At 45.4% G+C, this 25,419-nt stretch overlaps 1 protein-coding gene across 20 annotated transcripts in view; it reads left to right on the forward strand.

Annotated features, from left to right (window-relative positions):
• NEDD4L (NEDD4 like E3 ubiquitin protein ligase) overlaps positions 1 to 25,419 on the forward strand; it is a 371,893-nt gene that overhangs the window by 238,099 nt on the left and 108,375 nt on the right. The window contains exon 1 of one of the 20 annotated variants that reach the window (XM_069569076.1): positions 12,645 to 12,788. The exons of the other annotated variants lie outside the window; for them this stretch is intronic. The gene's annotated coding sequence lies outside the window, so the exon portion shown is untranslated. Of the gene's footprint in view, positions 1 to 12,644; positions 12,789 to 25,419 lie in introns of those variants that run through there. 20 annotated transcript variants of the gene reach the window in all.

Genomic DNA, 25,419 nt, shown 5'->3' on the forward strand with positions numbered 1-25,419 from the left:
AGTGATTTGGTTATATATGTATTTACATTCTTTTTCATATAGTTTTTCATTGTGGTTTATCACAGGATATTAAATATAGTTCCCTGTGCTATACAATAGGACCTTGTTGATAATCCATCATAGGATATGGTACTTTGTGTCTGCTAATCTCAAACTCCCTTTCCCCCCAAAAGGCAGTTCTTATTTCCTTTCCTAAATTCTGTGCTGCATATTTAGCCTCTGCTGAGATCCCTAAAGGCAGGGCAGGTAGGAATGTGTGAGGTCATAAAGATTTCCTTACGTGTCTTTAGAGTCCATCTTCACTTTCGAAATGTCGGGCAGAGAAGTGTACGCTGGTCTTGTTTGTTTCCATTTTCGGGACCCCGTACGGTTGTTGATGTTTGGGTATTGTAGATAGGGCTTTATGACCTGGTAACGAGTTGGGCTAATGTATCTATCCATTCAGTAAGTTCCTGTTGGCAACGTGCTCCATTTTTGGACCACAGTGGTAGTTGGCTGTGTGGCCTTCAGTGCAGATTTCATTCTGACTCTGGTTAAGTCCAGGAGATTGTAGGCACACATCCTTCTTCGAGAAAACATGAGAAGACTGCGTGGAAGATAAGGGTGGCTGCTGGGGTCGCCGCCCCTGCTCATCACGAGGCAGTGTGTCTCTCCTCCCCTGGAATTGGCCAGCACTGTGAACGCAGAGGCAGGGACACTGGGCTCCCTCGACGTTTAGTCTTTAAAAGACCTGGCAGCTTCTGCTTCCTGCCTTTGGGGAGTGTGTGCCTCCAGGATCCAGCTGACACATGAAGAAGCCCACGTTAGCCACATGGAGAAAAGTTCCAGCCTTCCATCATCCCCACTAAAGTGCCCGACAGGTGAACAAAGCCTGGATGGACCATCTAAATGGCTCTGGTGGTTTTGAGCCCCTAAACTTCTGGGTGGATTTTTTTTTTTTTTTTGCGACAGATAAGCTCCTTTACTTAACACTCAGCCATGGGGTTTAACCCTTGCTTGTCATCAGAGCCGCCTCATGTAGGTGAGCCCCACGGGCTGTGGGGTGAAAGGCTCAGACAGCTGCTCTTCCCGGAAGCTGGAGGAGGGCCTCTGTGCACAGGACGGACTGACCGCATAGCTCAGGGATACACTGGCTTAGACAGCTGAGAGGCAACTGCAGTGGCCCCGACGAGCCGAGCGAGTGGGCGTCTCAGTGTTGGGAACGGAGTTGTTCAATTCGAAGGGGGAAGAGATACGTGTAGTTTAAGGAAACCCATCATGCTGTTGGAAGTGGCACTGAGGGAGGTGGTCTTTACCTAGGGCTTGCCAACCAAGATGCAGTTGTTAAAATCTAGTTTAGTAAGTGGTGGTGAAGGACCTCTTCCAAATAATATAAAAATGGCCTAATACAGGATGATGGTCTTCATTTTCTCCTGAGTTGCTAGTGAATTTCAGGGTCCAGGAAAATGTCATTGACCTTGTCCCATAGGCCCTTGTAGCCGTAGCAGTTGGTAAGGTGTGTCTTGCTTTGTTATTTTTTTAGTATGTGCTCAGTAAGTGGAATCAGTTTAGTTTCCCCAGTCATTTGATCCGCGTTTACATACCACTTACCTAAAGTTTGCTCTAAAGCAAAATCTGTTAACGTTTAAAATCACAACAAATGATGTCAGCTATGAGCACACCCGCGCACTTCGGTGGATTTTCTTCATGCCGTGTGATTAACCACTGCGCGCACACACACACACACACACACACACACTTCATTCCGTGTGATTAACCACTGCACACACACACACACACACACTTCATTCCGTGTGATTAACCACTACACACACACACACAACTTCATGCCATGTGATTAACCACTACACACCACATACACATACGCCCCCCAAAACAGATTTGACATGAAGGGAATGTCGTGTTTCTTGAGTGACTTGGAAAGACACAAAGCCCTAGTTGCACATCTGGCACACGAAGCTGTGCGCGTGCTCGTTTTGGGGGGAACCGCCGTCTGGCACCCTTGTCAGCAGGTCCTCTGGCCGTGGCCTGAACCACCTCCACCTCGGGGGGCCGCTCCGGGAGCTGGGGTTGGACAGGGAGGCCTGGCATGCTGCGGTCCTTGGGGTCGCAGAGAAGTGTTGACGGCCGAGCAGCTGACCTGAACAGAGGAGCACCAGCCTTTCTGCCACTGCGGCCTCGGGGCCACAGCCCCCGCCCGCGCCCTGACCTCACCTGGAGAAGGCTGGGACCACCCTACGAAGCAGAGGCCCCCACCCCGCTGCACCCTGCGATCACCTGGGGGCCGCTGATGTCCCCGGTGACGAGGCTCAGCCGCCTGGCGCCATGGTGTGTGTGGGCCCGTGCCTGCGGGAGCAACTGGTTAGGTTAACTCTTTGGCCTCTTTTGACACTTTTTCACACTAATGTTTTGTTAAAGATTCTTGTTCAAGTCCAGTAGCAAGGAAAAAAAAAATCTGGCCTTGTGTTGAGGTTTTGCTTGCAGTTTTAAAAATAGCCCTGCTGGAGTGTTTTAAATAAATAGAGCACTCGATTTAAGGCCCTTTGTCTCTGCTGGCAGTTTCTGTGACCCTTGGTCACGTCGCTTTTCTGAGCCCACTTCCTTATTTGTTAAGTGACAGCACGCACGTTCGAGTTTCTGTAAGGAATAAATGAGATCGCTGTAAGAGCTCTGGCGATGATAATGTGCTGTACAAGTGTGGTTGATTATGCTGTTATTCCTGATGAAATGCTTACTAGAGAAAGTATGATAGTCCATCCACACACCGCCACCACCACCCCACCCCAGCCCACCCCCAACCTCCCAGATGATGGCTTGAGAAAGATTTCGGGCTTCAGTGATTAGATATAAAGACCCACATCTTTGGTCTGAGCTGTGCCTAAGGTGGGCCCTGCCTGTGAAATGCGTTGGGTGTCCATGCTCACCACTTCTGACACCCTTGTGCGTAGGCACTTTGCTGGGGTACACCATGTCCTGCTGCTTGTTAAACATTTCTGTCTAAAGAGAGTTGGTTTTTTCCCCTGGAGAGTATTTATTTCTTAGTGCCAGGCTCCATGTTGGCTGTCCTACCCTTGGCTTTTTGCTTTGCAGATGGGCAGCCAGGTCATAAGGGTGAATTTATGGCAGGTCTGGGTAAGAGCGCTGGACAAGGAGGAGAAAGGGGACTTGTCTATTGAAAGGGAGGCACGTTAGCCTTGGCATCGCTGAGCCCACTTTGCCCTGGGGGCTGAGGTTTGAATTCTGGATCACGTGGGTTCCCTCCTGGGGGAGAGGAGAGAGTGTTAAGAAGGGGAAAGGGAGAAAAATGCTTTGGTGAAAATAGAAGCAACAGATGAAATAGAGGATGGTAATTCTGACACAATCCCTGATGCAGCAGAGAACTGGCTCTAGGCTGCAGGTCCTGGGGTGGGAGCTTGTGGCTGGGGTCGTTTTCCTCTGGGCATGTCAGGTTGGTTCGGGAAGCCTGGTAGCAGTGAAAAGAAGGGTTGGGGACCAGGCCTCTTGTTCACGTGGTGGATCTTGACTTGTTAATGACAGTTGTCGTCATCCAGTGGTAGTTGCTAGATACTGACTATTGGCCAGCTCATTGGTTACGTTTGCATTTTTGGCTTGTTTCTCAGTGGGTTTTATAAAAGAGGTAATTCAAACCTGTGGCTTTTAAACTTTGCTCCCAAGGCTGCTTCTGAGACTGCCAACATTCGCCTGAACTTCATTTTTATTGTTTTTAACCTTTTACAGCTATGAAGACCACAAAGATACATTTAAACATATAACCTGTGTGAGATAAAATATGCTATCACTATGTTTTATGTTTGGAGAGTCTGTGTATGCTGTGTGAAATCCATTGGCATACTCTGCCAGCTTATTTCTAACTACTTCTCGATGATTGTTATATCTTCATTGGTTAAATTGGCTGCGCGTAGGTTAAGGTCAAAAACTTCAGTGTTTATAAGCATCACGGGTGATGCCCTTGTAGGTGGTCCATGACCCGCTTTGAGAAATCTTAGGCTGAGATGTTGAATGATGCCTCACTCAAAACTGAAAACCTGGGAATATTTTCTCCCTAGCTTAGTTATTTTCAGCTGCAAAGCTGTTGTTGGAGAAATATCAAGTATGCTTTCTTTTTCAAAACAACAACAACAACAAAAATGCAGTGTGTCCACAATCCTGTCTACTTCTTTGAGAGCGTTGGCCCTCAGGTACGCCCATGAGGTTCAGAGAGGCAGTCTCTCCATTACACAGGTTGGAAATCTCTGTGTTTTGCAACTCACAGTATATATGCAGTTTGGTCTGGAGCTGGGGTCTGACCTCTCAGTATGGCCAAAGCCACTGGAAGATCAGAAACTTCGGAGGCCCCTTGTGCTCCACCCACACTCACCTGGTGGTCTGGCCGGCCCCTTCGGCCCCTGCAGGGCCCCTCCCGACTTGCCCCCACCACTGCTGTGGCCAGCCTCTCATTCAGGTCAGTGGTGACCTGACTGGTCAGGCTGTTAAGTGTCTCCAGACTGACCCTCCTGATCCATCGTCCTCATCGCTGCCCCGAAGTGGTATCCTGGGAGCTTCAGATCTCCCCCTCTCACATTCTGCTAGCCCCCAGTGCCTCTCGTTTACCGCAGGGTCAATCTGTTCGCATCTCTCACCTTATGCATCTCTTGAATCCGTCCGCCCATTGCCCGGCAAACGATCCCTGGTCCCACACCCTTGTCTAGACCCTCATCCCCGTGGCTCATCCAGGATGCCCTCCACCCGCTCCCTGCCAGCCCCTCGCTGACCCGTCTTCTACCCGCTCCCTCCATCTCTGCCATCAAACCTCTCTGTTTATCTGTTTCCTCTCAAGCGAAGCTGAAAAATTTGGAATTCGAAGACAGATTTTCAGAATCAACTGTTCACACGGCAGGTATATACTTGGGCTTCTTTAACTTTAAAAATGTTCATTAGTTCAGGTGAGGGAGTTCAGAGTCATCTGGCACCTGCCCGCAGGGAGCTTCCAGTCTGGGGAGAGGCGGGAAAGATCTGAAAGTGGAAAATGTATGGAAAAGATGCATGCAAGGCAGTGGGTACAGTTACGGAGGTAAGAGTTCAGGAGGGACACAGAGGTGGGTGAATAGCCCCAGTTCTCACCATCGAGGTCGCCTGAAGCCTGCAAAGGAACAGAGGAGGGAGTGGGATCTTGAAGAATACGTAGGGCCAAAGGCAGAGAAGGTCCTTCCAACAGGAGGCCTTGGAGGAGGAGAGAAAAATCTCAGGTGAATCAGCCTGTGTAGGTCATTAGGTGTGTGGGTGAGCAGAGAACTAGGGCTGGAGGGGTGGGTGAAGCGGGTGTGTAGACGCTGTTCGCTAGGGTGTCAGCAGGATTTTTTGTCCGGTGCAGGTTCTGGCAGAATGTGGACCACGATACGTGACGCGGCTGACTCTGCTTGATTTAATAAGAGTTTGTTTTATGCTCTCTACCAGGAGTCAGCAGATTTTTCCTATAAAGGGCCAGGTGGTACATATGTGAGAGTCTGTTTAGAAGAGACCGCATTGTATACACTGTAAGTTGTGAAACTCACAGGCTTCGAGTGGAGGGAAAGCCTCTGAATTTCTCAGTCTTTCCTCTAAGCTGGGCCGAGTGTTCTTGGCAAGATTCCACACCCTCCATGCCCGAAGCAGGCTCTGAGAACAGGCCTCCCTTCCAGCAGAGTCTGCAGGGCACTCGGTGTGTCTCTGTGTTTACACTGTCATTGTTTGCCTGGCCTCCTGTGTGACGAAAAGACCCGTGAGGCTGGCCGGGTGAGCGAGGCTTTCTTAGCAGGGGCCGTGGAAAGGGTACCAGGTAGAGAAAGCAGGAAAGTCTGAGCTGGGCTGTAGCCTTAATACTTTAATCTGAGTAAACAAAGAGGAGCTGGCGGGCGCTCCAGAGAGGCAGTTTAGGGGGACCAGATGTGGGAAGGACTTAGGAGGCACAAATAGGCCTAAGCCTATTGTGTTTAGTCGCTCAGTCGTGTCCGACTCTCTGCGACCTCATGGACTGCAGCACGCCAGGCTTCCCTGTCCATCACTATCTTCCAGAGTTTGCTCACACTCGTGTCCATTGAGTCGCTGATGCCATCTAACCATCTTGTCCTCTGCCTCCCTCTTTTCCTCCTGCCCTCAATCTTTCTCAGCCTCGGGGTCTTTGCCAATGAGTCAGCTGTTCACACTAGGTGGTCAGAGTATTGGAGCTTCAGCATCAGTCCTTCCAATGACTATTCAGGATTGATTTCCTTTAGAATTGACTGATTTGATATCCCCGCAGTCAAAGGAACTCTCAAGAGTCTTCTCCAGCACCACAATTTGAAAGCCTCAGTCCCTCGGCGCTCAGCCTTCTTTATGGTCCAGTCTTCACATCCACACATGACTCCTGGCAAAGCCATAGCTTTGACTAGACGGACCTTTGTCAGCAAAGTGATGCCTTTACTTTTTAACACGTTGTCTAGGTTTGCCGTGGATCACAGCCTTCTGATGGCCACGGGGCTTGCGTGATCGAGTGAAGCTATGAGCCTTGCCTTGCAGGGCCACCCAGAGCAGCCGGGTCACAATGAAGAGCTCTGACAAATCGTGGTCCTCTAGAGGAGGGAATGGCAAACCGCTCCAGTTCTCTTGCCACAAAAACCTCATGAGCATGAACAGTTTAAAAAGGCAGAGATCTCTGGGGGCTGAAAAATTGTGTAAGACAGGCTAACTTCCTAAAGCTTTTCTAGAAAGCTGCTAGTGTGTTTTCACTAGGAACTCACAGTGGGGAGGTGATGGGTGGGGGGAGTGGAGAGAGAGGCAGAGGCAACTGGAAATGAGGGCGAAGCTGAGAAATAGTCCTTTCAGATTATTTTCTCATTTTTTCCCTCATTTAACCACAGTTAATATATGTTAATTGTAGGAAAATGCAGAAGTAAAACCAAACACACCAGAGTACCTTGAAGTCCCATCCCCCGGAGATAATCACTTTGTATTCTCTGCTACATATGTGAGAAGCATCGAAAAGATGAACAGTGAAATTTGGTGTTAAAGGATAATCAGAAAATGACTCACCTCATAATTAACCACTTTCCACTTATGTGCCTCTTCCTGAACTCTGCTATAATTCTTTTTTTTTTTTTCCTTTAATCTGGATGGAATGACCCCAGTGCCAGTGGTGGGACCTCCAGTGAAATATACTAGCTTGACTTTGCTGTGGGGAATCCTGAAACCTTCTGAAGTGGCTTTTGTCTGTTCTTCTGTGACCCCGGCCACTCTGTGGCACATTTCTCACCGTGTTTTCCTCTCAACTTCTACGTGAGGTTTCTCTTATTCATCTCATACCATCTCTTTTCATCTTTAGGGAATGAGTCCTCCTCCTGCGCTCCAGGCCTACAAACAATGTTAAGAAAAGTCACATTTCATAAACAAGGCAATAAAAGTTTCCTCTAACCTTTGGAAAATTGTTTTAAAGGTGGGGGGCCGGATCTGGTGGGGCGGGAAGGCCTTTTCCCCCCTTAGTATATTACAGCTGACCTATCGAAGCAATTTTAAAAGTAAGAATTTTAAGAAACATAAAGTTGATGGACATGTCTATTTTACAATTTCAGCAGTAAGTACATCCATGTGAGCAGTAGTTTCTACTTCTTTTTCCACCTCATCCTTTCATTTCTGGCAGTAAGGAGTGTTTTCTAACCTGGTTAAAGTGCTGTCTGTTTGCTGGTAAATCCAGTTCTGCCCTTCAGAGAGGGGAGGCAGGGACTCTTTCTTAGAAAGGAGGGTTGAACTACTTCTCACTATCTTAGGTGGCTCATTATTCATCAATCTGATTTTAGAATGCCCCTGAAATTTACACTCCAGGAAATTTAAACAGATATTCAGTGCAAAGTAAAAGGTATGGGAAATCCTACCAATAATTGCAATGACTGAAATTAAATAAAAGATCTCTCAGTCCATTTTGCCTCAGTCCAATGGATTTAAATTAAAAAGTTACACCCACCAAAAGGTTGAATGCATGAATAAGTGAGTTTTGCTCTGAGCTGACCTGCCCGGGACTGGATCTGTCTAGCTCTCTGGCAGGCTTTGATGTCTCCATTGAGTTTGAATGCTCTTGGTGGGTGGGGCCTGGTGGTTTAGACTGGTGTAGCATTCTGCATTTAGGCCTGTTACTTTATATGGGCTCGAGAAAGGGCTTTCCCTCCCCTGCTTACATATAAAAAAGAGACACCCAAAGGACTGCGGAGAGCATGAACTCAAAGTAGGGAATTCCCGTCTGTCTCAAGCTTGGTCGTGCTGCAGCAACATAATCCGTGGCTTAGACCATGAAGACTTATTTATTTGTTTTGCTCGGGATAGATATCCAGCATCTGTTAGCACGGGAGCAAGGCTCGGTGTGGTCACCAGGGTCCCCCGGGTGTCAGCACATAGGGGTGGTGCGCTTCCTCCGTCCCTGCCGTGGGAGCAAGGAGCGTGGCGGACGGCACGCTGCTGGCAAAGGCACACAGCACATCCTCGGCTACATCAGGCCACGTGGGGACTTCAGACAGAAGCAAGGCATGCCTGCCATTGCCCAGAAGGCGGCGAGATAGGATACTGGAGAGGAGCCTGTAGGACTCAGACGCTGCCCATTTATCCACCTTAATCATCACGAGGCTTGGGGGCAAGAACACGGTCCTCCCTGTTACAGGGGTCCCCCGCTCAGTGCCCCAGCCACACACCGTTCGCCTGACTTGGGAGAAGCCCCTTCTGAGGAAGCAGCTCCCCTGCCCACTTCACCATTACTAATTGTTATGGGTTGAACTGTGTCCCCCAAAAGAGAGATGTTGAGGTCCTCACTCCAGGAACAAAAGATGTGATCTCATTGGGAAATAGGGTCTTGGCAGACACGTTAAGGTGAGATTGTTCGGATGGGTCCTGATTCAGTAAGCCCGGTATCTTTATAACAAAGAGGAAATACGGATATAGACCCAAGGGAGAAATGCCCTGTGAGGATGAAGGCGGAGGTCAGGGCAATGCAACAGAATCCGTGGAGCACCAATGATGGTCAGCAGACTGCCTGAAGCTTGGGGGAGAGGCCTGAAACGGATTCTCCTTCACCGCCCGCAAAAGGGGCCCACCCTGCTGACACCTTGACCTGGGTCTTCCAGCCTCTATGACTGTGAAAGTGAAGCTCGCTCTGTCGTGTCCGACTCTTTGTGACCCCATGGACTATACAGTCCATGGAACTTTCCAGGCCAGAATACTGGAGTGGGTAACCTTTCCCTTCTCCAGGGGATCTTCCCAACCCAGGGATCGAACCCAGGTCTCCGGCATTGCAGGTGGATTCTTCACCAGCTGAGCCACAGGGAAGCCTGACAACTGGGAGACAGTACGTCTCTGTTGGGCAGGCCGCCCAGCTTGTGGCACTTTGTCGTTGCTCAGCCGCTCAGTCGTGTCCAACTCTTTGCAGCCCCGGGGACTACAGCACACCGGGCTTCCCTGTCCTTCCCCATCTTGTGGAGCTTGCCCAAACTCCTATCAAGTCCGTGATGCCATCCAACCATCTCATCCTGTGTCACCCCCTTCTCCTGCCTTATTAACAGACTAATTCACGCATCAGTATACATTTAAAAAATTCTTCCTGGGCCTGACAAGCAAACCTAACGGGGAGAGCAAAGCACAGGCCACTTTGGGAAGGTCTGATGAAGCCTCGCCAAGATGACCCTGGTGCCGCGTGCCTGGGAGTTTCTGCAAACGTTGCTTGTGTCTCAGTCCTGGAAACAAAGGATAAGATACATTCGCAAGAACTCTGTATTAGTAAGAAGAGAAATTTAGGGATGATAGTAGCGACATGAATAATCTATCTTTATGACACCATTGCACATGGTTGTCAATATCAGAAAAGGTTGTGTGGGATGAAATGCTTTGGGGGCTGGAGTTACTTTCGTCAGCCATGGGGGAGGGGAGGGTTGTCTATCCACAGACATGCCAGGCGCTTCCATCAGTGCTTATCTCCATTGTTGGGGCAACATCTGGTCTTCTGGGCAGGCTGATTTTGCATCATCTTGTTATTCTCAGTAGAGATGATTTGTTTAATACTTAATTTTATTGCTCTGAAAAACTTGTATGTAATTGATGCTTCCCGTTTAAACTAGTTTGCTAAACCTTGTGTCTGGGTATTTTATTTAATTGTGAACCTGCTTTTTCCACTGTTGCTATAGAGAATAATGCTGTGGGCGCCGTCCAGTTATGGGTAACCTGATGGGTGACTGGTAACGCTCCTTGGCTGGGTACCCGGCTGGCACTTGTAGGTGCTGGTGAGCTGCTGTGTTTCTCCGTGTGCGTGTGTTGTCGTGGGGAATTCCTGTGCTTGCTTTCCCCGCTATACATGTATCCCATATGTACATACACACACATGCTAATACATTTCAGGGTCAAGAGCTGTATAATCTAAAAAATTCCAAGTAGATGCTTTAAGCCAAGGATTTAATTGATCAGTGCTAAAAAGAAGGTGCTGAACGGTTACCCAGTTACCCTTTTTGCAGTGTTCCCCTTCCTACACTGTGTGAATCTCAGATTTTGTGTTTCTGCTTATCACACTCTTCTGGTGCTGAGGCCTGTGGATGGGTGTTAAAGTGATTTCTGTCCGCAGTAAACAGACTCATTCAGAGAGTCCCTAGGAAGCCAGCAGACCTGGGAAATGATGTACCCGGGCATATTTCAAAACGCAAAAAATCCACATGACTCTAATGCAGTCTTGATGCCCTTGTATGCCCAGAATGGTTGTGCTGTGACATTTTGAAATTTCAGCGTGGTAGAATTCATAGTCAAGTCCACACATGTTCTAATGATGTCTTGTTTCTTTGTAAAGATTTGTGTTGTTTCATTGGATCTTTTTTTAAAAAAGGCAAGTCATATCTGTTTGCATAATCACCAAAATAAATGCTTCATGAAGTTAGTAAATACTTTTCTGTTAGTAAATCCTTTAACTGTTTTAAATTTAGTACATTAAAGTTAGTAAATTGTAGTCTTTTTGGTGGATACATGAGTTGTCCTGAAATTATATGTGGCCCAAACTCTTGTTGAAATACTCAGTTCTAATTGACCAAATACTTCAGAGTTTCCTTATAGTCACCAAAGAAATGAATATAAATAAAGAATACTTTGTGAAAAAGTGTTTTATTCAGAGGTTAAATGCTGCAGTTTGTTCATCTTTTGCTGAAGAGAAGTAGTAACAGAAATTGAACTCGCTGGAAGGGAACATTGTAGGCAAACATATTTATCCTGCTTTTGAGATTTAATTGCAAAGCCTCTCTTGGTTTTAATGTGGCAAAAATTGACTTAAAAATTCAGTTCAAAAGTCAAAGTGGCAAATCAAGAGCTGGAAAGAATCAGTGAGCTGTTCCTTTGTAATTTAAGATCATCTTTCAGAGTTTCTCTTGAAAGCTAATATGAAGATTGATCTGCAGATTGGTCTATGGCAAGATGATTCTCAACACAAAATTTCAGCGGAAGGCCCACTCTACCCCTGACTTAATCAGGGAACAGTGAGTGACATAATCCACTTAGGGTCAGGGAAAGTGGAAAAGGATATTTAGTTTAGGGATTCTAAAACCTATTTGCTTTGAGAAATAAGGAACGTGTCCTTACCCCATTGCAGCATTTCCTCTGGACGGTGTAGTGCTGTTTGGGCTTGTATTTAAACCGCAATCACACGCCGTCCTGGCTGCCCCGCCCCCAGGCACGAGTGTCCGTGGTCCTACAAAGGCATCCTCTTGGTTTACCATGAACTTGGACTGTTGCCCCGATGCCACTGTGTTGATTTGCAGGGGGGCCCTGCCTCTGTCTAACGTATCTCCAGTGGATTATCATACACCAAGGACAGTAGAATATTTTCTCTTCTCTAACCACATGGCTGCTTGAGTTGATTGCTGACGTGCGTTTCCGTTTTCGCTCTGTTCCAATTATACAGACGATCAGTAGAACCATCAGCTGCTCTGCTCAAGTAACACTGCACATACTCCTGGGTGAAGCCCTTCACTCCTGTCATAAATGAGCAGGTCTTCATCAGCCTTCTTGCTTCACTCTAGATGCTGATTTAAACAACTGTGATGCGTTGCTTCAGTTTTTCTTTCTGTATGAAATTATCACTTCACTTTTGTTCGGAACTTCCCTGAATTGGCTTGGGTAGCAGGATAGTAAGGGAAGCAAAACATGGAACGTAGGTCACTGGAAAGACTATGTTGGACACAATGGCTTTTAGCTTTGAGTGGCTTGCTGCATTCTTCACATCAGAGGAGTCATTAGCGATTTCTAAACATCCTTCCATATGTCTGGCTCTGCTAATGGCTGTGATGAGGGGAATTTAAGTTGAATACATGGTCTCTGCAATCAGGAAAGGCACATGGTGTTTGAAAAGATAAGGCTTCTATACCAAATGTTAGACAGTACGTCTTTGTTCTTGGAATTTTATTAAATGAAAGCTGAATATATGTATATACCTATGCTGAAAAATAGTAGGTTAAGACATATCCTGAAAATGTTTTGCCTCAATGATAAAGGGTAAATTATTGCTCTTGAATCTAGTCTCAAGCTTCTTGTTTAAAGTGAAGTCGCTTAGTCATATCCGATTCTTTGTGATCCCATGGACTGTAGCCCACCAGGCTCCTCCATCGATGGAATTTTCTAGGCAGAAATACTGGAGTGGGTTGCCATTTCCTTCTCCAGGGGATCTTCCCGACCCAGGGATCGAATCTGGGTCTCCAGCATTCGATCCACCAGGGAAGCCCAACTCAGACAGAAGCTCAGACACAAACTCAACTTGGGACCTCAGCACGGTGAGTTTTTTTTTTTCCTTTTTGGCTGTGGGATGTTAGTTCCCCCAGCTGGAACTGAACTAGGGCCCAGGGCAGTGAAAACGTCTAGCCCTAACCACTGGACTGCTAGGGAATTCCCCAAGCTTCTTGTTTACTTAAATACAGAAGAAATACAGAAACTCAACTCACAGTGTAATAAATTACCAAAGCTTTATACACAGCTATCCTGACAGCTGTAGGTTTTTGGTTTTTTGAGTTTATACTGGTTTCTTATGTTTTCCCTTTCCAATAAGCCTGTGAATGTTTCTTTACAATCTGATTGATTATAACAGAGCTCCTCTACAGTTTTTGGTCACATACAGAAAGATTCTCAAGACGATATCCTTGTATGGTTGGCCTGTTGATGTAATACATCCCCACCCACCTGTAGTTTTCTTCCCATTAATTTCTGGTCTTAAGAAAAGGTCCAGGAGAAGTCATAAGAGGGCAGTTATGTGGGGCTCCTTGAATTAATTTCTAGTTACCTGAATTTTTTTTGCCAACTTCCTTTCTTACTCCTTGGATAACAGCTTTCAGGTGCATCAGATTTCTTTAGATTTCATCTTAACTTTTCATACCGGTTCTTAGTAGTGTTGCCTTTTCTTTTCCTTCTAATTCTGGGCCCCTTTAAATCTCCTTCATCCAGCCATGGTCACATTACTAGATACGGCAGTTCCTTTCTTATTGGACACCTTGGGCGTGTCTCTGTTTCCATTGTTCAGCCCGCACCCTGAGGACACCTTGGGCGTGTCTCTGTTTCCATTGTTCAGCCCACACCCTGAAAGAGGGCTTCCCAGCTGGCACTGGTAGTAAGGACCCGCCTGCTCATGCGAGACGGGTAAGAGATCCGGGTGCAGCCCCTAGGTCGGGAAGATCCCCTGGAGAGGGCCGTGGTAACCCACTCCAGTATTCTTGCCTGGAGAATCCCACGGGCAGAGGAGTCTGTCTGGCTACAGTCCATAGGGTCACAAAGGGTCAGACATGACTGAAGCTTCTTAGCACGTATGCACCTTGAAAGAAATTTAGCAAGGGTATTTGTGAAGATGCCTGGTAACTTTCTGGGTTAAATGTTGGTTCTTTTTTGCCTTTTCTTTGCTTCATTTTCACTGATTTGCTCAGAATTAACATCACTTACCACCCAGTATTGTGTAAGATAATAGACAATAAATTCATGTTGTCTAAATGAGTTAAATATGCCTGAAGTACTTAATAGAAAAACTTGACTTATTATTTGTCAGTTCCAGGGAGAGTGGCCTCTTATGTTATCAAGCTCTTCTGTGAATGTCTAAATATGGCCATGTTAGAGGACTTAGTATAAGTTGTGTTACTGTTTTGTTTTCAGGCACGTCAGGAGTCAGTCTCCCTCCTTGGCTAGATGGTGTTCAGTAATCTGAGTTGTCTGTTGGGAATGTTTGGACAATCATTATTGTCCAGATTGTTAAGATAAAAGTTCACTAGGTAAATTTCCATGTTTTGCCTTCTAGATTTTTCTAACATATGGTTTAGTTCAGTTCAGTCGCTCAGTCGTGTCCGACTCTTTGCAACCCCATGAATCGCAGCACGCCAGGCCTCCCTGTCCATCACCATCTCCCGGAGTTCACTCATCACGTCCATCGAGTCCGTGATGCCATCCAGCCATCTCATCCTCAGTCATCCCCTTCTCCTGCCCGCAATCACTTCCTACCTTTTCAGTGAGGCCTTTATCTGAGACCAGGCTCAATTAAGATAGCAGTTGATAATAGCTCACCTGTAAAATTGATAGAATGGTCAGCTTTCATTCATACCAGGTATTTCTAACTCCTATTTAAAAGACATTCTAGATTCTAGTCTAGTTTGTTCTAGACATTGGATGTCAGTTTTACAGATATTAAAACCTGTCCTCCTCTTACAAATGATTCTTTGCAAGAATCAGACTTTTTAATCAAGTGATTTTATGAAAGCAGAATGTAGAAATTAAATGTTAGATGAACTAGATTTCTGTTGGGTTCATTCCTCATTCTTTCAGCACCTTACCCCCCATCCCCACCCCCTGGCCCGGCTATGCCACTCGGCGTACACAATCTTAGTTCCCTGACCAGGGATCAAATCCGGGACCCCACATTGAAAAGCCAGGTCCTAACCACTGGACCGCCAGGAAGTTCCCTACCCTTTCAATCTTACTCAAACAGCATGTTTTAATAAGCTCTTATCCTGCTTACACAGTAAATAGTGAAGTGAAGTCGCTCAGTCCTGTCTGACTCTTTGTGACCCCTTGGACTGTAGCCTACCAGGCTTCTCCATCCATGGGATTTTCCAGGCAAGAATGCTGGAGTGGGTTGCCATTTCCTTCTCCAGGAGATCATCCTGACCCAGGCATTGAACCCGGGTCTCCCACATTGTAGGCAGGCGCTTTACCGTCTGAGCCACCAGGGGAGTGCTACCCAGTAAATAGGACATTATTTACTAAGGTGCAGGCTCCTTACCTATGAAAAAAGCTAACTTCTTTTATAAGTAACTGTACACAATTTCCATACCTTAAGTTCTTAATTACCTATACAATCTTTCAGAAATGTTGGAGCATTTTGCATGTGGGTGCATGTTGTTCGGCACACAACATCAGTGTTTTCAGTCACTGCAGGTATATTTAAGTGTAGGGTAACTTTTATATAGACAATTCTGCATTTCTAAAATACTGTATACATCATAATGCAGGTCCATATAATAAACTCGGTGAACATTTGCTGAGTATGCGTCTAGAGAGGCGCTGTGTTGTGAAGAATGTGAGGAGATACCACACTGGTTTTCAGTGTTCCACAGTATGGGCAATATTCCAGTACATGCGCCATGTTTGACGCGTCAATTTGGCATCCGCAAAAAGTGCTGTCCTTTTTATATAAAGTACCTAAAAACTACTTTATATAATATACTATGTTCTTTTCAGTTTTGTTCATGTGTTTGCGTTTAACTCGGTCACAAACTCCTGTCAGTGGACGGTGTCTTAAAGAGAAGGGCACCTTATGAAAATAACGCACAGTCCTTATGTGGCCCATACTCTTTATCTCGTGGATATAGTGACAACAATAGAAACCAAGCTCTTGCAGTACGTGGAAGAGTGAAGCCTAGCACACTGAGGATTTCCTGAAGGTACTGATAATCCCAGCGGCTTGGAATGTTGACCTGATTGCTGATGCATCGCCCACGGTACTGCTAATTCAGACGGGTCAGTTTGGGTAAACAGTCAAATACAGGACACCACTGGGGCTTTGCTGGACATCGGAGCTGCGGTGATGACAGCTTGAGCTGTTGTTCATGTGCATCACCTGCATTTGGAAATTTTCTGTGATTCAAAGGTCGTGTATGGCGGCCAATAGAAATTCCCCCAAAAGGCCAAGCATGTATGAGAATATTGTTCTATGACCTTAATGATAATAACCTTTTTATCGACCCAGAATGGACACCTGGAGGCTAACATTTACACAGAAGGAATTCAATGTGCTGATAATATTTAATTGAAGAACTTAAAAGAGCTAGTTTAAGACATTTTCTTCTTTGACTTTTTTTACTGGATACCTCTGGTTTGACATTGTTCAAGTTTGTATAACTTTGTCCTCATTTAACTGTCTCCTGTACAAATAATAAGGAGCTTAATAAAGGTCTATATGATCAAAAAGGCAGCTCTTAAGCCAGCCTGACATTCCAGTCTCATTTATTTTTGTTTGCCTTAGGCCAAAGAATTCAGACAACTGCATGCTTGACTTACAAATAGAGGACAAGGCTTTGGTCAGTAATTGTGTCTAAAATATGAAGTGGAAATAAGTTTATGTAAAATAAATCCATAGGAAGAAAGCGGAATATACATATCTCCTATAGTATGTGCTTCCTGCCCACGGAGTCCACAGAGTGGAATTGCGGGCAAGGGTCCTACAGGGATCCTGCAGGGTGAATTTGCCCTCATGATCATGACTTCATGTCTAGATTACATTTCTGAATAAATTGAATAATTATGTTCTGACTTTACATAGCAGAATCTAAACCTCTGTTCATTCACACTGCTTTTCATGTTCTCTGGCTATTCATAAATCTTTGCTATATAAAGAGTTTTGCAAAATGAGGTCTAAAAAGAGTTTTATAGTGCAAATTTCCGTTTGCTTCCTTACATTATGTTTGGTCAAATAGAAAACACTGGACTTGGTAGACAGTTAAGTCACTGGGTTAGGGTTTCACTGCTGGTCAGTGTCCTTTTATCAGTCGTGTGTGCGTGCACAGGCCTGTGTTTTACTTGGAAGAGCAAGGAATGAGCTCAGGGCAGAGCCCGTTTGCTCTGCCTAACACAGATGGTGGGAAGAGTCCTCTGACAGCCATTAACCAAACAAAACAACCTAAGAAGAAGTCATGTGCCTATCATGTGCCTAGTTCCTACTCCAGTTTCATTTACAGCTGAGCATGATCTCAAGTATTACAAGAAAATAAGCTTTAAAATCAAATTACCGTAGAACTTTGGTCATCCATGCCTAATTTGCCCACCCAGTAGTTCTCACTGAAATCTTGCTGTTCTTCTACCAACTTTGAGAAAAATTTAATAGTGGGCCATGGAGAAGGCTCATGTTACCTCTTATCTCAGGGTTCACTGTGGAAAATATAGTGACATACCTTAAGGTTTCATAACTAAAAGAGAACACATCTTTGTGCCAGACCGTCAAGAGACAGAAGACATCGGCTTCTATTCTGTTTTCTTCCTCACTTTTATTGTAGGATTTTTTTTTTTTTTAGTACACAAAATAGAAACGTGAATAATTGCGAGTAGTCTCCTAGTTTAAGAGACTACAACCATAAAATTTCATATTGTACAGTAAAATTTTTAAAGCACTAAACTGTGGAGATAAGTATCAGACAGTTGACGTAAGGCTGTGAGGTGGGTATTGACATGATTTAGTAAGAGTTTTATTGCGGACTTTTATTTTATGAGGGAAGAAGGAAAACGTAGGGGTTTAACTGTTTACAGTTTAGTGTATCATCTTCTTAAGACCTCCAGTTTGCTGTTAGCAAAATAGAATAAGTTTCGGTTAAATATAGACTTTTATTTTCAAGGCTCAGCAACAGATGCTGACCAAATACATATCAACAACACCGCTGAGGGTGCTTTTAATATTGAGGTCCCAGTGGAAATGTGTTTAAACGTCGAACATGCATTGTATCACTTACTCTGTGATCTAGATAAATATTACTAACTTGCTACCTAAAAACTGAGCAGCTCAGCGGACTAACTAGGTTGTACTGCGTCCAGTTAGAAAAACTGAAGTACCAGACATTCGGTTTTCCGGTTATGCCGTGTTCTCAGTGTAAATTCAGCATGATTCCTTGTACCACGCATCCAGGGGTACAAATGTGCATACGCTGACGAAAGAACAGGCCCATAATTAGGCGCCATATCCTGGGTTTAGGTGTAGTCATAATCAGAAGTAATTGCTGTGCTATTCTGTCGAGTGAAACTTTCCTGCTGCAGTACCACTAAGTCAGTCTGCGTATTCCTTTGTCTAGGTTAGTTGTAAAAGTAAACAAATGAGTGACCCACGTTGCTGAAGGCATGAGTGCTCGATCCGTTGTGAATGTTTTTCCCACGTAAATGTGATAACACATGGCTAGTGCTCACGGGTGATTGCTTTGTGAATAAACTAGCTCAGATTCGAGACTCTGGCTCTGGTCTCCTCACTCTGAGTTGCATCTGGGAAGGCTCTGCTGGGAGGGGCCAAGGAGCCAAGGGAGGAGGGAGCAGCTTCTGTCTCAGGAACTGCCCATGGTGTGCAAGGCCAACAGGACATCAGGTCTGGGTAGGAAAAAGGTTGAGCCTAACCGTTCCGTTTATGGAATTCTTAGCATTTTGAAGACTAGAATCTGCTCTTCAGGGTGCTTTTAAAATAAGATTGTGAGCAGACCGAAGTGTGTCTTGCACGCCGTCTGCCGAGCACGTGCCTCTCGGCATGTGAGTCAGCCGCGCACACTCAGAGCCCTACTCTAGCAGCTGCTGCTGGCTACGGGACCTAAAGCAAGAGACGCCCTCGGCGACGCGGGGAGGAGGCCTCCACCTGACACTAATTACCACCACATCCCCATCGAGTGTCTTCAGTGTCCGAGGCAGGAGAATGTCTTCTGTGGATTTTGTGTGTCTTAGGGTTGTTGTTGTTCTTTAGTTGCTAAGTCAACTCTTGTGACGACTGTAGCCCACCAGGCTCCTGTGTCCTCTGTAGGATTCTCCAGGCAAGAATACTGGGGCCGGTTGCCATTTCCTTCTCCAGGGGATCTTCCCAACAGGGATCAAACCTGAGTCTCCTACATTAGCAGATGGATTCTTTGCCACTGAACCACCAGGGAGGCATCTTAGGGTTACCAGAGTTATACAGTCCCCTGAAATGTCTGTGTGCAAAGTGTGAATAACTATACAGCTCTTGGCAGATTTTCAGGTTCTCCCATAAATTAACTGAATTCGCTCTCATGAACCTGAGGTCTTGCTGTATCCCACTGATACTCAGAATTTCCTTAATAAAATTAATTGACTTTCAGGAACTTCATTCTTTATTCAATAATCTCACATGTCACAGTTAAAAGTGAAACATTTAATAAGCATCTCTCTGTACTATTAAAGCAAAATATAGACAACTGCTAGGTATCCAGTGTTCAGATAGATATTTTAATAAATATTATAAACACATAGATTGGCGTTCAACTCTGGATGCTTGGAGCCTGTTACGTGCTTGAAACAAAGCAGGCACAAAACAAGTATTTGTTGAATGAATGAATGAAAATGCAAAGAAATGACTAATGGACCAACTATTTATCACACAGTTTAGTAATCAGGAAGTTCAGTGGGGAAGTACACTGGCCAGATTTCTTTTGCTAATCTTATTAGTGCAAAGGATTTGTTATTAAAAATAGTTCCACCTTCATTGTTTGACTGGATAGTCTAAAATAGATCCAAACCCATTGTTCGACTGGGCTTCATAAACGCAGGATAAAATAGATTAAACTTCCCGTCATCTGCATGATGTATTGCTATTGCTGACGAAATCCCACCCCTGGCAAATGTGAAATAATAACCAGCATGAAAGCTTGGAGGTTCCTCCAAATGTATATAAACAACCTTGGCCAGACTCAAAGCGGGTAGAGCATCTAAAAATAGCCAGATAATCCCTTATCTTGTTGCATATGAAAATAGTGTTTGTATAAGGCAGCATTATTAGAAATGATGTGTAAGAAAAGAATCCTAGCAATGTCTTTTACAATTTAGAACAAGAACATATATTACTGTGACTTTGAAGCACAGGATTAGTACTTCTGGAATGTGGACCGAAACTGTAGCCAGTTTCTCTCTGATGAAAAGGAGCTGTTTGTTTACGCAGATGTGTAATACTCTGTCTCATGGAGATTCGTCCTCTGCCCACAAAGCGGAACCCTATTTGTCCACCGGATGTCCACCAAGGGACGCACCTGCGGTGATGGCCTTTGAGAAAGAGAGAGGTCTGTTAGGGCGTCCCCAAATCTTACTGGCTTGACACCAAAAGTTTCTCTCTCGCTTGTGCCGTGTGCCAGGGCGGGTCGGCAGGCAGTGCCCATCCATGTGGTCACGCAGAGACCCAGATGGAGAGAAGGTCGCACAGGAGCCCAACTAGCAGCTATTTTCTGAGCCCTGAAAATGATGGAGTCTGGTTCATTTTCCCACTGTACCAGCTTATTGGCATACAATGAATGGAATTTGGCCTGTGGCATGGAATCTTTGCTTAAGAGAGGCAGCATGCATTTTTGTTCGGTATTCTGCAATAAGCTGACTTCATATATCAGTTTTTAAAGCTAAACCATAGTTGGGTGAAACTAAATGCAAAGCAAAAATTGCAGCAAATAATTGATATGTGAATCAAGAATTTTCAGGGTTCCCCCGCCCCTCCATGAATATAGTGAACACGTGCCAGCAGCTTCCTAGCATTTAGTTTATACACACACACACATACACACTCCTTATGTAAAAAGAAGCAACCCAGGTTGTCTTCTCTTACCAGAGAGTGGCAATGTGCCCAGTCACGTCTGACTGTTTGTGACCCCGTGGTGTAGCCCGCCGGGCTCCTCTGTCCAGGGGATTTTTCAGGCAAGAATACTGGAGTAGGTTACCAGTTGCTCTTCCAGAGGATCTTCCTAACCCGGGGATCGAACTAGCATCTCCAGTGTCTCCTGCACTGCAGGCAGATTCTTTACCCGCTGAGCCATCAGGGAAGCCACACTCTTACTTGGGGTATAACTGGTTTAAGAAGCTAGATTGAATAAGCCATGTGGCCATCAATTGCCTGTCATCCTGAAGTGTAGAAAGTAATGTGAAAGGTCACAGGTCTGCAGGGTCTCCAGAGGCACCTCGGTTCACACCTTGACAGCAGGATGAGAACCTGAATACGTCGCTGTTGGGTGTCAGCCGGTGGGTGCTGGCGGCCTCGCGGTGAAGGCACACGGAGCGCATCCCTGTGAGCTGAGCTGCAGGGACTCCACAGACCAGCTGCCCTTGAGCCGCCCCCCGCCCCCCCCGCCCCGAGCCTCGTCCAGCATGCGCCCCACCGCCTCTGTGGCTCCTTGTCCCCCTCCGGGTGGACTCCGGATGCCCCAGGCACCCCAGCCTCGCTTCCCCAGGCCCGCGTGTCGGGGGTGGCCCTCCACTGCAGCTCTCCTGGTCTCCCCCTTCTGCCGAACCTCCCCTGGCTCAGCCTGACCGGCGCCTCCTGCTGTCCTCTGCCTTCGGCCTGGGCCCCTCCGCCCGGTCCCTCCTCCCATCCCAGGGGTTCCCTCAGCCCCCCAACCTCCGTGTGGCCATCCCACCCAAGTCAGAGCTTTATTCTTGCCTTGCTCGTAACGTTACATCCTACCTTGTACTCACAGATTCTGTACGTGTGTCTCCGTCTACATCCCTTTCTCTAAGCGCTTATGAGGTCGGGCTTTTCTCCCTTCTACCCGTATTGTCTAGTAACTAAACGCTTTGTGTGCTAAGTCACTTCAGTCATGTCTGACTTTTTGTGACCCTATGGACTGTAGCCTTCCAGGCTTCTCTGTCCATGGAATTCTCCTGACAAGAATACTAGAGTGGATAGCCATTTCCTTCTCCAGGGGATCTTCCCAACCCAGGGACTGAACCCAGGTCTCTTAAGTCTTCTGCATGGGTAGACGGTTTCTTTACCAACTAGCGCCACATTATATGTGATTGCTCAGCTCAGTTGTTAAGTCATGTCCGACTCTTTGCAACCCCATGGACTGTAGCCCACTAGGCTCAGACTTTGTCCATGGGATTTCCTAGGCAAGAATACTGGAGTGGGTTGCCATTTCCTTCTCCTTTATATGTGATTAATGCTCATTAATTATTCAATGAATTTATTATATGTTCATTTTAGTACAAATACATATATGGAATGTTAGCTCCCCAGTATTAATCTTCTTTGGATTACAGTACAATGGTACTAAGTAAGTGAATGCCTATAAAATAAGATTTAATCTGAAAAGTGAGATCTTTTGATCCATAGAATATTTATCTCAAAAACAAATGAATTGACCCTATGTAATTTTTTACTCTTTCATAAGTTGGGTTTATTGGGAGCCCGAAATATACTAATGCTGACTTTGGAGGAGGGTATACCTAAAGGAATATTGTTCTCCCAAATCATTTTGCTAGATTATATCATATCCAGCTGGGTGACATCCCAGAATTTGAGACTAGTGGCTCAGAGAATCTTGTCAAAAAGAAAAGAAAAAAAAAGGAGAAAACTTGGTTGGTGGCTACCTAGTACGCGCTGTGCACAGGTTTGTTTTTCATTTGGGGGGTAAGTGCATTTTTGGATTCTTCCTTAACAGTCAAATCATGTTTCTTAATTAAATAATTCTATGAAGCTAAGATGAGAAATGGCTTGTTCTGTTCCTGGCAAAATCAGCGCCAGTGAAGTTAATGCACCAGGCTAGCTGGGTTTTAATTTAAAGAACAGATCACCTTTTTAAAAAGGAATAAATCCCCTTTTGGAATAGCAAGAAGATGTCAGCCTTTGGATATGGGATAATTGTTGTGTGCTTCAGTGTCACTAGAAAGCACAGTAATTTTAATAACCCAAGCTGTGTACAATAAAGCTCTTGCTTCTAAATGGTACGTTAGCATATGTATGTGTGCTATGATGTGTAATAAGCTGCTTATTTAATACTATTTTTTGTTTTAAGGTTTAGTTAACATAACCTAGTCTTTGTAAAACATCTTACTGCTTTTGACTCATGTATTCTCTGCTGTGTAATAATGAGTTCTCATCATTTGTTTATAAAATCTCTTTACCCTGAGTAAGGGTTTGGGTATTAGGAAATATTTCAGTACTATTTGTCTTCAGTGACATGTATTCCCATTTTATACGAGCCTTCACGTTAGCACTTGGGAAGTGTGATCATGAATCAGTATCATGGAAATGTACACCCCACTTTCTGCTTTTTCCCAAAATAAAGTGAAGGATTCTCCTTCCTGCCACCTTCTGGTAATATTTTCTTCTTTAATTTAAATAACCAAGGTAATCAGGAAGTTTTAGAAAGTCTAGGTGGGGTGTCTTATCAAGCCTGTTGAATTTAGGTTGACATAGATTCATTTTGGTTTCCCCTCCTTTTTTATTAAGAACAAGTTGCATCTGGGATTGAGGGGGAAGCACTTTCACTGAATGGCTCCAAATTCAATCTTTTTGTTTTTTTAATCTTTCTGCTTTTTTTTTTTAAAAGTTGAAGTGTAACTGTTAGCCTTTTATTTTCCAACCAAGCAGCTGTTGACACAGATTTCTTAGGAAGTGGCTAAATAAAAATATGACAGTACCGAAATGAGCAGAAATGGTTGCTCTGTCAAAAACAAGCAGCTGCCAGTGTGTGCAATTTCTGTGCCACAAGTACTGGTTTTTCTTAGATATTCTCACAGTAAGACATCTGATGAAGCTGCCAAACCAGCCTCATTTTTCCTTTCAACTTTTGAGGTCAGAGGTAAAAGCAGTTGAGTCATTTCACATTGTGTATTTACCTTCCGTTTTAAACTATTAAATGGTTTTAAAACAATAGCAGTAAAACAGCAGCCACAACAAACCTTCACGTATTCAAATGGCCAGTAGAGCTTTATTTTAAAGGAATCCATAGTTCAAATAAAACTTAAGTACTTCAGTAGTACTTAAATATCTCAGTTGATTGGGTGGCCTCAGAAACCACAGTTTAACGAGCTCAGAATCTGAAGGGATATTAATGTATTTTGCTTTGTGCTTTTGTATAACATTGCGAAGAAAGATGGTTGCAGTGGGCTTCCTGGGTGGTAAAGAACCCCTATGCAGGACACATAGAGTTTCAGGTTCAGTCCCTGAGTTGGGAAGATCCCTTGGAGGAGGGCATGGCAGTCCACTCCAGTATTCTTGCCTGGAGAATCCCATGGACAGAGGAGCCTGGCAGGCTGCAATCCATGGGGTGGCAGAGTCGAACACAACTGAAGAGACTTAGCGGGCACTGTATGTAAGCAGGACAGTCAGCCATAGTTCTGCCTGGCTCTCAGGGCAGGCAAATGAAAATGGAGGAGGACTTCGGATGTTGAAAGAGGAAATTACCGTCAGGTAATAGAGATTCCCTTCGGAATCCTCTACGTTTTATTGGGGAAAAGAGTTGTTCTAAGCCGACGTTTGAAGGGGTTTGGAATAGATAGGTGTTTCCTTTTTTGCCTGTCTTGTCTTTGTGTTTCCGGAAAGGAAGTGCCTCCTGGCGCGTGTGCACAGACCAGGAGCACTGGGCAGGGCAGGGAGAGCGCACGGTGTGTGCATGTAAAGCCGACAGGTGTGTTCTTGGGGAGACAGTATCGGGGGACACCTTCAGGTGGCCTGACCACTCACGCAGAATTGCGGGGGCACACCTTCAGGTGGCCTTACCACTCTCGTAGAATCGGAGTTTGACCCATACTAGCATTTTTATTTCTGGTGGCACCCAGGATAAACATTTGAATGGCGTTTCATATCACTGTTGGTCAGGACGTTCTCTGTTTCGAACAGGATTCCCCTGGCAGTTCAGTCCCTGCTGGATTCACAAAAAATATCCCTGTGGGTCGGAGGACGAGACCTCTCCCAGCCCTCCAGTTCTCCTCTTCCTAAAACAGGTTTTTGGATTGGCCTTCGCCCATGTATCAGTTTCCTGTGGCAGTGTCAACAGCTTACTTACAGACTTGGCCTCAAAACACAGAAATGAATTCTCTCATAACTCCGGAGGCCAGAAATTCAAGATCAGAATCGTTGTACTGGAATCAGGATGTCACAGGTCTGTGCTCCTCCGGAGGCTCAGGGGAGTCGGCCCCTTCGATTGTGGCCCCGTCACTCCAGTCTCTGCCTCCTGTGTCTCATTGCCACCTCCTCCTCGGTCCTCAGTCTCTTCCTATACTTCTCCTCTAAGTGAAATATTGAAAGTGTTAGTCGTGTCTGACTCTTTGCAACCCCATGGACTGTAGCCCACCAGGCTCCTCTGTCCATGGAATTCTCCGGGCAAGAACACTGGAGTGGGTAGCCATTGCTTCTTCCAGGGGATCTTCCCAACCCAGGAATCGAACCCCGGTCTCCTGCATTGCAGGCAGATTCTT

The sequence above is a fragment of the Ovis canadensis genome, chromosome 23 (assembly GCF_042477335.2).
Source record: "Ovis canadensis isolate MfBH-ARS-UI-01 breed Bighorn chromosome 23, ARS-UI_OviCan_v2, whole genome shotgun sequence".
NCBI lineage: Eukaryota > Metazoa > Chordata > Mammalia > Artiodactyla > Bovidae > Ovis > Ovis canadensis.